The sequence below is a fragment of the Vombatus ursinus genome, unplaced genomic scaffold, assembly GCF_900497805.2.
Source record: "Vombatus ursinus unplaced genomic scaffold, bare-nosed wombat genome assembly UNPS02014837.1, whole genome shotgun sequence".
In the NCBI taxonomy this organism is placed as follows: Eukaryota; Metazoa; Chordata; class Mammalia; order Diprotodontia; family Vombatidae; genus Vombatus; species Vombatus ursinus.
In genome coordinates this window covers 2,086,020-2,100,406 of record NW_020954615.1, presented here as the reverse complement: position 1 = coordinate 2,100,406, position 14,387 = coordinate 2,086,020, and the positions used below count along the sequence as shown (strand labels likewise).

Here is a 14,387-nt window from a genome sequence, read left to right as displayed (position 1 = left end):
CCAATATTCAACAGAAACTATTCTTTCCAAAGTTGGCAATGATGTCTTAATTGTCAAATCTTATGGTCTTTTCTCAATCTTCAACCTTCTTGACCTCTCTGCAGTATTTGACACTGTTGACAAATCTCTTCTCTGATAATGTCTTCTCTCTAGCTTTGCAGGACACTGTTTTCTCCTAGATTACCCATCTGACTGATACTTCTTAGTCCATTTTGCTGACTCAGGGCATTTTCATGGCTATTCCCCATGCTCGGAATGCTCTCCCTCCTCCTCTCCACCTCTCGGGTCCCCTGGTTTCTTTCTAAAGTGATCAAGCTTGCTTCTCTATCTTTTTTTATTGATCCTATTTACAATTATTTGATTTTGTCCTGTATCTGCTTTTGTCCTATAGCTGTTTAAGTCATAGTTCTCTGTCTCTAGTCTTAGTTCAGAATTCATCTGAACTGTGATGGATTAAGTTCAGAAATCTTGTTCTCTTGCTAATCACTGATCTTTTCTTGCCTCAAGGCATTTTGCTAACCTGAAGTATGTGTGTCAACACAAGGGATTCAGGCCTAATATTTTTACACCGACAAGCCATCCTTCAAGCATGCTTGGTTTGTTGTCCAAAAGTCTGGGCCATTATCAGTAACCTTGCAGATGGACTCAAACGATGAGCCACAGGGAAGGAAGGAAGGAAGGGGTCATTGCTAGCCCCACTCCTACTTCATTACCAAACTTCCAACCAATTATACTGTCCCTGTGCCTTGGCTATGTAACCAATCATGTCCCCAATCCTATGAAGTCACATAACTCAGTCTCTTCTTTGTTCTGTAGTTCCCAAAACATATAAAACTGTCCCCCTAATCAGTCTCAGCTTACTGAAGAAGCTGAGATCCTATATGATAGATTTGTGCTTTACAAATAAATTGATTATGCTCAGAACTTTGTGCCTTAGTTTACCTTACTTTTTAACTTTTATACTTCAAATCCCAACATAATCAAAGCCTGAATTTCCCATTAAAAGAATGTGCAAGCCAATCATATACATATGTATATATCCTAGAGAAAACAGTCTAATCCTGTTACTTTCTCAAAATTTACTATTCTATTTAATTAGAAAACTTTTACATTACTTCTCTGTCTTATTGCTTTGCCTAAATCCCTCATCTCTATCATCCCTATATTATAAATTGAACAAAAACAGATTAAAATGGTAAGATTTTTCATACTTGCATCCTATTATAGTACCTCAGATATGTTCCAGTATCAATCTATTAATAGATTTAATATTTGTCAACTTAATGGAACTGGCCTGTAACCTGTGGGTGGCCAGAGCCAGACAAAGCAGGCTAGAGACAGGACAGTCAGGAATCAAACAGAAGTTTAATTTCAAAGTGAGCAAAATGGCTTCCAAGCAAGGGCACGTGCGTCAGGGCCCTGCCCCTAGTGGGAGTACTCACACTAGTGTAGAGATCTCATTATACCTATTACAATGCTGGGTAACAGCAACAATGCACCAAATTTGATTCACATGAGGGCTTCAAGGCCAGAACATCGATACAGCAGGTGCTTGTCAGAGCTCAGAGAACACCTGGTGCTGGTCAAAGCAATACAATCATTAGATGAAACAAGTCTGGGATTTTGCTGTGGCAGAGATCATTCAGAGTGTGAGAGGAAAGGATTGTTGTTATGCCAAGCTCAGGTCACAGTTTTCTTGCTGGGCTTTAACTCTGGAAAACAGGGTTTCTCCTAATATCTTAACATGTTGTACTAACAAAATTTCTACTGCTCATCTGCCCTGATTTTATACACACACACACACACACACTCACACGCATGCACACACACACACATATATACTATAAAAGGAAAAAGAGAAACTTAGTTATAATAATGTCAAAATTCATCCCTTCAAGGGCACAGACTGATCTGACATACACCAAAACAGGGAAAAGATTCCCTTAGCTCTGTTTGATTCAAGGCATGAGCCATATCTGACAGTCAATCATGCAGTCATATGGTATCAAAAGCCAGGTGCAGGATGGGGAAATTTCTTGTTGAGAAAGGAAATAACATAATGGGGAAACTTAGTCAAGAGGATCTTATCTTACACCATGCCAAGGTCATCCCATCAATAGTCTTTCCCCAGAATGGTTTTTCAGGGTTAGAGTACTGTATTTCCTAATCATAACCCAAAATGATTCATCTTTATTCCATAGAATTTCTCCTTTGCAATTTAGCAAAAAATTTTACACAACTCTGATTAATTGCATTACTGTTAAACCTAAGGCAACTGCAAACTACACACATACACACACACACACACATACATACATCTATATGTGTATGTATATATACATACATATATAGAACATATTCACTCTGAGATTACTTTCAAACTAGCTTTTTTCCTTCATTACACTAAAATAGAGGCTACCAAATTTATTTGGCCTACCACCTACTTAAAAAAAAAATTACTCAGTGCTCCTCTGGAAATCTAATTTAAAGAGTTACCTTTAAAGGTTTTTTTTTTTTTTGAAATTTGTATCATGTCAAAAAAATGTAAAATTTTTTAGATGATGCATCTTAAATTTAATAATTTATTATAAATTTGTGGGGTTTTTCCCGAATTGAAATTTTGATAATGCAATATTGCATCATATAACCATATAGTATCATATTGTAAACAAGTCATTACATGCACATATTCCTGCCAATGCATGTTGGACTTCCCTACAATGTGCAACATGCTCGCCTGCCAACACTTGCTTGTTAAGGCCAGTCAGTGGACTTGACCACTGATTGGTTACAATTTGCACTTTTTGTGTTTATTTGGAAAATAATGTAATCACTATGGCTTTAACTTTGTTACACAACAGATGAAACATGCTCGAGTGGTTTTTCAAAATTTTCTTCTCTTCTTTCCTTATGCTTCTACCGCACCCTTATTTTGATTCACCACCCTCCAAGACCCAGGAGCTCTGGAATTTGGCTATAAAATTCCTGGGAGTTTTCATTTGGGGATCTCTTTGAAAAGATGATTGGTGGATTCTTTCCATTTTTATTTTACCTTCTGGGTTCTAGAATATCAGGGCAGTATTCTTTGATCATTTCTTGAAAGATAGTGTCTAGGCTCTTTTGTTGATTGTGGCTTTCAGATAGTCCAATAATTCTTAAATTATGTCTCCTGGATTTATTTTCAAAGTTAGTTGTTTTTTTCAATGAGATATTTCACATTTTCTTCTAATTTTTCATTCTTTTGATTTTGTTTTATTTTTTCTTAATGTCTCATGGCATCATTAGCTTCCACTTGCCAAATTTTCCTTTTTAAAGAGTTCTTTTCAGTGAATTATTATACATCTTTTTCCATTTGGCCAATTCTGTTTTTTAAGGAGCTCTTCTCTTCAATGTATTTTTGTGCCTCTTTTACTATTTGGCCTATTCTGTTTTTGAGGTGGTATTTTCTTCAATATTTTTTTTTTGGTGCCTCCTTTACCAAGCTGTTGGCTCTTTGTTCACGATTTTCTTGCATTACTTTCTTTTTCCAATTTTCCATCTACTTCTCTAATTTGATTAATAAAATCCTTTTTGAGCTCTTTCAGGAATTATTTTTGGGCCTAAGATCAATTCACATTTTTCTTTGAGGTTTTGGATGTAGCAGTTTTGACTGTGTTGTCTTCTTCTGAGTTTGTGTTTTGATCTTTCCTGTTACCACACCAACTTTCTGTGATCAGGATCTTTTGTTGTTGTTGTTGTTTGTCCATTTTTCCAGACTATTTATTGACTTTCAACTTTATGTTAAAGTTGAGCTCTGCTTCCGGTGTAGAGGGGGTACCATCTCAACTTTCAGGTTTTTTTGTGCAGATGTTTTCAGAGCTAGTTCTGGGAGGTCTATAAGTTTTCAGTTCTCCCAAGGTGGTATGATCTATGGAGCAGTGTGTTTGCTACTCCCCTGGCCTGTGCTCTGGTCTGGGAGTGACCACAAGGACCCTTTTCTGCCCTCTAACTGTGACCAGAATCCTTGTAGACACAAGCTTGATGTGCTAGTGCTTCCTTCTCCTTGCCCTGTGGTTGCAACTCAGGACTGTGATGTGATCCACATATGGACAACATAATGGAATCCTGCCTCAGTACTAGCAAAGAGACCCCTGTATTTTCCTTCTGATGAGACATCTGATCCCCTTACCATCTGTGGGCTGATAGCTCTGGAAGCTACTGATTCAGGCTTTCCTAAGGCCTGCTGCTGGTTTTGGGGGGTACAGTCTGAGCTGGTGCAGCCTGCACTGAAATGTTCTCCACTCTCACTTCTGTGGGACAGATCTTTCCTGCCAACCTTCTAAATTGTCTTGAGCTTAAAAATTGTTTCGCCCTTTCCTTTTGTGGGTTCTGTTGCTCCATGGTTCATTTTGAGGTATAATTTAAAGTTGTTTGGAGGGGAATTTGGGAGAACTCAGGCAAGTTCCTGCTTTTTCTCCCCTATCATGTTTTGTTGTTGTTGGGTCATTTTTCAATTGTGTCTGACTCTTTGTGACCCCAGCTGGGGTTTTCTTGGCAAAGATACTGGAGTGGTTTGCCATTTCCTTCTCCAACTCATTTTATGGATGAGGAAACTAAGGCAAACAGAGTTAAGTGACTTGCCCTGGGTCACACAGTAAGTGTCTGAGGCTAGATTTGAACTCAGGAAGATGAGTCTTCCTGACTCCAGGGCCAGTGTTCTATCCACTGTGCCACCTACTGAACACCACACAAGACATTTTTTCTGCATTTTACAAAGAAATAAAAATACAGACAAAATGATGAGACAAACACATATTAGCCTCCTTATCTCTTCCATAATCAAAAGTCCCTTCTTCAGGTCAATTTTAGGATCCATTTGGATTTCTATGCATTTTTATTTAAGAGCTCTTATAGTCACCCCCTCCATGCCTCTATGGAAAGTTCCAGGCCAATAAGAATTTTGTTAAGGGAGTGTCAATATAACAATGTGATCTTCCCTGGACTCATGCCAAAAGAAATTGTATCCAAGAGGGAATTTCAGTATTTTAATTTTACTATTATTGGAATCCATCCTTTCTTTAAAGGGAGTAAACCTTCAACAACCTTCAGAGTGGGAGTAAACCTTCCCCAGTTGTGTGAGGGTAAGTTTACCTTAGCTTGGAAGAATTCAAAATTGAGGGAAGTTCGATCCCTGAGGGCAGTCTTCCACAGAAAAAGTCCTTTGATGAAAGATTAGCCAGAGTATTTTGAGGAGCTTTACTAAAAGGCTGTGGTCCTGGGGGTGAGAATCCTGATTTGACTTAGCTTGGCTTGCCAAAACCTGGCAAACTAAAGATGAAATAACTGAGGAAACCAAGGTCGAGCTTCTGAACATATTGGTTTATTAAACAATGCATGCCAATTGCATAACAATTTGGGACCAGGGCTCCTCAGCTTGCACTGGACCCTGAAACAGGAGAAACTGACTTTTATGCATTGAAAATAATTAATCAAACAAAACCATTAAATTAAAATTAAAAATTGAAATTAAATTTTTATTAGAAAGAAAATTAACAATGAAAAGAGAAACAAATTAAAAGAAAACAATCAGGATGCAAAACTAGGTAATCCGATTTGTAAATGGAGGAAAGATTAGTGACTTTCTGAATTGAGAGGGGGAGAATGAACACATGAAATTCCCTGAAATCAAAGAAAGAGGTGTCCCACTCCCCCCAAGTGATTGTATTCAATCAAAGGAACAAGGAAACTGACTGACCAGTATGGAACCAATTTTCAGATAAGATGTATGGGTTTCTTGAGATACATAACTATGAGAAAACTCCTTGCATCAGTCTTTGAAACTGACTGGGTTTCTGGTCAGCATAGCCTATATCCTGAGCTAACGGTCTCAAAGCAGCAAGTAGAGGTGGTCCAGCTTCCTGGCCACGCAGGCAAGGTTCTAAAGATGCAATAAACCATTTTCTAACAATTCCCATAATTAAATAAAGTTTTCTCACAAGAAAGAAATCAGAACAGACCCATAACTAAATAGAAAGGGAACTGAACTAGCTCTAGAATTGAGTCACAAGATGGAATGTGTGGCTCACTAGATTCCCACAAGTCCCTCAGTTGGTAATACATGGAAATGCTGATGATATACGTGGAGTCAGTCCCAGTGGAAGCCAAATAAAAAATCAAAGGGAATGGAGGAAGGGGGGCACATCATGGCAGAGTGGAGAGCCTTAGATGGGGAATCTAAGGACTTGGTCCAAATCCCAGCTCTGCCCATCATGACCTGGCTGACATGCGGCAGGTCTTCTGCCTCCCAATCTGAGGATCTCTCCACTAAGTCCTATTCCCCCTGTCTGGGTGGAAAGGTTTAGAGGTGTGTCCTTTACTAGACACTTGTGAAAAGCAGAGGGTGGGGACAGGATGGCAGGGAAAGGAGGGGTGGACCACAGGTGGTGGAAGGCAGCCAGTCCTACTCATCAAAGAAATCAATGTGGGCTCCCGACTCAAAGGTGTCCCCCTCCAGCAGGTCCAGGAGCTTCTGGGCATAGACAGACCAGTCCACCAGGGATTGGCTGTCCCTTGACTTGTTCAGAGTCAGCCTCACCTCCAAGTCCTTGGTTTTCTGTGGGGATTCCTGATTCATTTCTGTGTCCAGAGGGCCTGAGGGAACAGAAGAAAGAGGAAAGGTCTAGCAAGGGCCTCTGGTTGGGGCCCATGACTATGTAGGGGTGGATCAGGAGACCATGATCAAGAAGGACTGGAATAGTACTGAGCATAGGAGTCTTGGACACCTCTCCCTTTATACAGCTAGATGGGGCAGTAGTGAGAGCGCTAGTCTCGAGATCAGGAAAATCTGAGTTCCAGTACTGCCTCAGACACTTAACTGGCTGAGTGAACCTAGGCCAGGGGAGGGAAAATTTTCATGTTGGAAGGTCACATTAATATTTAGTTGTAACAAACAAGGCCACATTCAAGAAACTTCAATTAGGTATATTTGAAAATATACATTTTTTTAAAAATCTAACTACTATGTACTTAGTAATTCCAAAAAATGAAAACTATTTGTTAATTTAAAGTTAATTAACCTTTTAATGACTTTGTTGTGTCTGCTTTTTGTCAGAATGCATTTGAATATTTGGTTGCAGTGTGGAGGTCCACAGTTTCAGCTGATCCTCTAGATGGGTATCAGTCATTTGTGACCTTAAAGGTGTCTTGATTTGGGTTAGGTAGGAGAATGTAGATTCGCAGCAATAAGTGGTTGAAAAGCCAGAAAGCATTTTCAGGCACGTTGCAAAAGGTGTGGGTATTTTACTGCATTTTTCCATATTTCAATTGGATCTTTCTTAGCATCAAACAATGACTTTAAAATGTCATCTACTAAGAGTCCAATCAATTCCATCTGTAGTTCTTTAGGTGCCTTGGTGATATCAAGTAAGTGAGGCTAAAATGGTAATTTGAGTGTATTGTCATGAATCTCAAAGTCAGTGAACCTTTCATTATATTCTCCAATTAACAGGTCTATAAGAGCTGTGTATTCTTCAGATGATTCACATATATCATCCTGCTCATCAATGACCTTTGATAACTGGGGAAAATGTTCATCTGAAATGTCCTTTTGGAGAAGTGTTTTGAAAAAACTTAACTTTTTTTTTTTAATGCTTAGACTTTTTGACACATATCATATATAGACTTAGTTTTACCTTATAAAGAAATATTCAAGTCATTTTGATTTGACATATCACGCAGAAATGCAACATTCCTATAGAAATCTTTCAATAATTCACATCACTGATTCTGTTCTTCATAAAATTTAACTATCTGTTCTCATAGAGATAAAATTTTGGCTAACACCTGTCCTTGCGATAGCCAATTCACTTTAGAATGATATGGAAAATCCACACTGAATACCACATCGTTCAACTTTATCGTGTTACTAAACTAATGGTGCTGTGTAGCATTTGCATGAATATAGTTAACAATATTTATAACTTGTTGCAAAGTGTCATTTAAAATAGTATCTTGCTGGTGCAAGACACAATGAAAAGAAATGAGAGCATCTGGATCTGTTAATACTTTTTTTATCTGTGCAATAAACCCTTCATGTTTTCCCATCATGGAAGATGAACCATCTGTACATACACTCACTAAAATTACCAAATTCATCCAACTTCATGACATTTATCTTGGAAGTTGCTGAAGATATCTATTCCCTGTGTTCTGTTCACAAGAGCACCCAAAGTGAGTAACTCTTCATAGCAAAGAATATCTTCTATTATGACCCGAATGAGGTATGAAACCTGCACCGAGTCAGTAGTATCAGTTGATTCATCTAAAGAGATAAAATAATATATTTTCCTTTTGAAGTATTGCATGAAGTTGTTCTGTTAAGTTGAAGGCTAATTCATGCTGCCAATTAGTTACAGTTCTCTTTGAAAGAGCCAGTTGTTTGTACTTTGAAATGTTATCAAGGCCTAAGCATCCCACAACTTTGACAATGCATTTTTTCACAATTTCTACGTCACTGAATGGCTTCCCTTTCCCTCCTAAGTATATAAGCTACTTTATAAGTCACTTCAGTAGCATTTTTCTAGACCTTATTGCTGCTTGAAAGAATTGTCTTTGCTTTTGTTTTTTATCTTTTAATTTCTGCAATATAACTTTTTTGCACCTCTCTCTAAGTTAAAATATTTGTGGTCCTTACGAGTGTTATAATGCTGATGAGCATTGAATTTCTTTAATGTTGATATTGCAGTATAACAAAGCAATCAAATCATCTTATCTTTAGCAGAAATTAGATAATATTGCAATTCCCAATCCTCACTAAAAAAATCTGTTTTCTTCCTTCAGCATTCTCTTGGTCTTCTTTGACATGATGGGCTGTTAAGCAGACAAAATTAAAAAATATTGTCGAACTGTGCAACTATTCATAAATTCCACTTCAAATAGAAACACAGTGCATAATTGTTAAAAGCTGATAACAAGACAGGCATATTCAATTCCCATAAACTCTCACCAACAAGCCTTGTGCCGTAGTGGTGCCAGTCAGGCCAGGGAAGTTAGAACTAAAGAGTGAACATAGCAGCCATCAATTTAGCCCTTATGGCTTACTAATGCTCTAATTGTGCCTGTCAATCTGAGAGGATTATTTTGTTAAAACTTATTCTATTCTTTGGTATCTTAAATACATTTCTTTTTTAAATAAAGTAAAAATATAAAAGATGAGCAAAATATATTAATAAAAAATAAGGATGTGTTCTGTAAAATTTGGATTCAGCCAAAAGGCCATACTTAAGGATGAAAAAGGCCACATGTGGCCTTAAGGCTGCAGATTCCCCACCCCTAGCCTAGACAAATAACTCAACCTCCCTCAGCCTCAATTTTCTCTACCTCTCACATATGTCTTGATGATCAAATGAGATAATATGGGTGAGAGCACTTTGCAAACCTTGAAGGTTGATAAAAATGCTCACTATTGGTAATTAGCCATTACTAGTCCTAAGGGTATGGGCCATGCCTTCTACTTCTCGAGATCTTCTCCCCTTCCCCTAGTCACTAGGGTACTAGTGACTGCCTAGCACACCTCTTGTAGGATGGCACACAGTAAGGTGCCCTAATGATTGCTACTGCCCACAGTAGGTACTCAATAAATGTTTGGGGCATTTTTTTTTTAGCACAGTGCACAGGCAAGTTAGCAGCTATGGAGACTTAAGAACTCACTCACCAAGGAGAAGCAGAATTTCCTTGTGAAAAGGGCACTGGATTTAGAATCCAGAAGACCTGGATTCAAATCCTTCCTCAGACAATTAATGAGCAGTGTGACCCTGAGCAAGTCTCCTAACCACTCTATGCCTCAGTATACTCCTCTGTAAAAAGAAAGGTTGAACTCAAAGGCCTCTGAGCCTCCCCTCCAGCTTCTAATAAGAAGGACAAGGTGTCTGGTAGTGATTAGACAGTGTGCTGGGGTGAGGAGAGGCTATTCCTGTAAGGGGATAGTGCAAGTAGGCAAGGGGATGTTTCTGTTCTAGGGACTGATCTGTCACTGTCCTCATCCTCCAGACCACTTCCAAGAGTCTCTCCACCCCAAACTATTTCCTTCAAAGCCCCTTGGCCAATACTTTCTGCAAGAGGGACTTGCCCACAGGGAATCATGGATGTCAGGGGAACACAGACTTCCTCTGAGCACAGAGGAAGGAAGAGCAGGCACCTGGGTGCCCAGACAGAGCCAGATTGGGAGCAGGGAGGTGGCCACATGCTCTCCTACCTGGGGCATAGCTCAGCACCTGCACACTGGGTTCTTCCTCTGCCAAGACCCTGAACATCATGTTTCTGGCAGCCTTGCCAATACAGTAGAGGCTCCAGCACTTGGTGGGTTTCACAGCACAGAGGGAGGAGATATTGACCACAGTTCTTTTCAGGCCAGGGCTGGTGGGGAAGATCCCAAGGATCCTTGCAGTCAGGCAAAGAGTGGAGGTCACATTCAGAGCCCAGTAGCCATTGACTTCTGCTGGGTCAGCTAAATCCACAAAATTTTTAGACACATCCCCTAAGGTACCTTAAAACAAACAAACAAACAAACAAACAAACCCTCAGGAATGCCACAAGGCCTGGCCAGGAGCCCTACCCCATTGTCCTTGAGATTTGCTTCCAGAGCCTGGAAATGGGCAGGAAGTCTACCTTTGATTATTCAATGGTTTTCCCATAAAAGGAAGCTTGATGTAGACCATCTTTAATCTTTAGTCTAGGGTCCTTGAACTTTTTTTTTTTAATCATTGCATTTCAATAGAATTGTTTCCCTTGGCAATCTTATGTATATTATTCATTTAAAAACACATTGAAAAGGGGTCTAGAGGCTTCCCCAGATTACCAATAAGGTCCATGATACATTAAAAGGTTACAAACCCTGGTGTAGAGATTAGAGGGTGAGTCTTAGAGTCAGGAACGCCTAAGTTCTTTCTGCCTGGGACACGAATGCTGGGGGTGTGAAGAAAGACCAAAAATGACTGAATAAGTAATGTTATATAAGTGTGATGGAATACTGTGTTGCTGCAAGAAATTATGAAATAGAGGGCTCCAGAGAAACCTTTGCATGAACTGATGCAACCTTAAGGGAACAGAACCAGGAGAAAGACTTAGGAATTCTGATCAGTGTAATGATCAAGTGCAATTCCAGAGGACTTATAATGAAATATGCTGCCCACCTCCTGAAAGAGAAGTGAAGGACATAAGCACAGCAAGTCAGGGGAAACCTGAACATATAATTTTCCTAGTTATTTAACAAAACAGTAGATTAGGTATCTCGTATTCATCCTGTGGGAGATTAAATGTAGAGATTTAGATCAGATGGTGACAATTAGAAGATTCTAGATCTGGTTGAATGATTGGACCCAGAGTCAGGATTCCATCACTCAACTCTGATGATTTTAAAGGATCATGATTCCATGTCATTTTGGATGGAAGTTTCCAGTGGATAGCTCCAGGGATCTGTGCTTGGTCGTATGAAATTTAATATTTTCATTAATGACTTGGACAGGGGTGGGGAACCTGCAGCCTCTAGGCCACATGTGGTTGTTTAGGTCCTCAAGTGTGACCCTCTGACTGAATCCAAATCTCACACAACAAATCTCCCTCATAAAAGGAGTCAAAGGGCCACACTCGAGGTCCTAGAGGGCCACATGTGGCCTCAAGGCTGCAGGATCTCCACCCCTGGACTCGGGTAAAGGCAAAGGCTATGGCGATATACGCTCTTTAAGTCTGCAGATGGTACAAAGATGAGAGAGAGAGTCACTGGGTGAGAGGCAGGATCCAAAAAGATTATGATAGGCTTGAGAATGGGACTAAGTCTCACAGGATTAAGGATAAATGTCAAGTCTTACTTTTCAGTTCAAAGAATTAACTTCACAACAACAGAAAGGCGAAGGCAGGGTAAAATCTCCATTTGTCTGAAGAAGATCTGGGGGTTTTAGTGTGCTGCAAGCTCAATAAGGGTCAGCAGTGAGAAGCAGCAGCCAAAGAAACTAATGCAATCTTTTATTGCTTTGGTAGACCTTGCTTCCCTATGTGAAGAGATAGCAATCCCACTCTACAGCTTGGGGGCTCACTGGACAGAGCTCTGGACCTGGAGTCAGGAAGACCTGAATTCAAATCCTGCTTCAGACACTAGCTGGGTGACTTTGGCCAAGTTACTTATCTGGGTCCTCTCAGCTTCCTTATTTGCAAATACAGCCCTCATGTCCCAGGGTTATTGTCAGGATAAAGTGAGATAATATTTGAAAAGTGCTTTGTAAACCTTTAAGTACTAAGTTAAAGTGAGCTATTTTTATGATTGATCATATCTGGAATATTGGATCTGGATTCCCATGTTCAAGCTGGAAATCCTCCTCAGCCAGACGGTAATTTCCCTGTCCCAGCAAGCAAGCTGTGCCCTGAGCTTGGCACAACAACACTCCTTTGCCCTCACCCTCTGGATGAACTCTGCAGCAGAAAAATCCCAGAATTGTTTCCACACCAGCTCCAGGTGGTCCCTGAGCTGGGACAAGCAACTGTAGAAACCATGTTCTGGTCAGGAAGCTCTACTATGAATCACACTTGTCTCGTTGTTGCTGTTCACACTCATTGTCAGGGCTACAGCTCACTGTTATAGGTATCAAGCCACTGCTATAGGTATCAAGACTTGGCTTCCCTAAGGTGGGCCTCCTCCTAGAGGAGGCCCTGTCACACTGTCTAGTTCCCCTTCTCCAACAGAATAAAGGGAGCTTTTTGATTGTCATCACTCTTAGCTCTTTGGTTTTATTTTGTTTTTATTTTATTTTGTTTCACTTTTCAGAGTTAACTGTGGTTGTGATAATTAATCTGTGTGAGCTCTTTGGTATTTTCAGAGTTAACAGAGGTTACACAACCTCTGTGACTCTGTTCATTTGTTTTCAGAGTTGACAAGGCCAGGGCCTTATGATTCCTTGAAGGAAGTGGGGTGGTTTTGCCAAGAGGTGGGGGCCGAGGGAATAGGACAGCCGTCTTCAAGTCTCTAAAGGGATAGCTATCCCAGGGACTAGGGATCGGACTAGTTCTGTTTCACCACTGAGGGCAGGACAGGGAGCACAGTGGGTGTCACTGCACAGAAGGCAATTGAGGCTAATTAAGGTCAAGGAAGAGTTTCTCAGGAGCAGAGTCAGGACCTGCAATGGCCGGGGTGCCCCAGAGACCGATGGCAGAGGCTGGCTTGGGAATAGTGTAGAGGGGATTTCTGGGTTCCAGTACACAGTTACTGAGGTCCCTTCTGACTCTGCTCTAATGGCCCAACAAATGCTCATGGAACAGAAGAGCTCAATTCAAAAGGGCAGTGGACAGCAACTGCAGGATCCAGATCCAGTCTGCTGGCCTGCCCCTCCCTCCTCCCTGCCCACGTCTGCTGGCCACACGACCTCCCCCTACCCCATTCGGAAGGCCGTTACCAGCGTCGTGGATGAGCAGAAGCCGCTCCAAATTCAGTGGCCGGGGCAACACCTCCAGCAGCTGTTTCAACCCGGCCTCGCTACCCAGGTCGGCCAACACTCACAGCACCTTCAGGTCCGGCCACGCCACTCTCAGCTCAGCCGACAGCGTCCGCAGGGTCCCATAGTTGCGGGCGTTTATCAGCAGCACCGAGCCGGCAGCCAACCATGGGGCCAGCAGCAAGGCCAGGCTGCGGTTGAAGGCCCGGGAGATCCCAGTCAGGATGCACAGGGTCCGGCCCAGGCTGCCTTCCATGTCGCCCCCTCCCGCAGGCCGGGCTCAAGCTGGCTAGACTCTGCCCTTTCAGGTCACAGTCACAGCCTACCTTGGAGGATCAAGCACGAGAGCTGGTGCAGCCTGTGAAGGTTTTCCTCATACTGCCTGGGCAGGCCTGATCTAGTCTACACTCAGCGATCTGCTACCAGAATGCCGGTTCTCCACAACCGCGTGCTTCCACTGGCGGAAGCAAAGTAAGTCCCGCCCCCGTCAGCGTCGTTGGAGATCTGGCCCTCCCCCACTTAGGATAGGGTTGAGTGGTTAATGATCTCAGTTTTAGGAATTGAAGAGCTGGTCTGAATTCAGTTTTCTGGGCCATGGTCCTCCTTGGAGTCCGCCCTGAACTGTTCCCAAATTAGCCAGACAGGTTACCCAGTCTGCTGGTTAAACAAGCAGAATTGAGAGGGCATGAGGCTGCAGTAAGAAATCCAACCCAGCAGAGAGACAATTAGTCGATCGACAATCATGAATTAAGTGTCTATTATATGTATGTCATGTCAGCTCACATGCTGCCTCCCACAGACTTTTCCAAGACCCCAGCTGCCAGTGACTTCCTCTCTAAGGACACTTTCCACCTGTATTCTATGTATCCTGTATTAACATTTATTTGTGTATTGTCTCCCCCAGAAGAATGGAAACTCCTTGAGGGCAGA

At 41.4% G+C, this 14,387-nt stretch overlaps 1 pseudogene; it reads right to left on the bottom strand.

The window, feature by feature from the left end:
• Positions 1–6,439: 6,439 nt before the first annotated feature.
• LOC114026252 lies at positions 6,440–13,713 on the bottom strand (annotated as a pseudogene).
• Between the last annotated feature and the right edge of the window lie 674 nt (positions 13,714–14,387).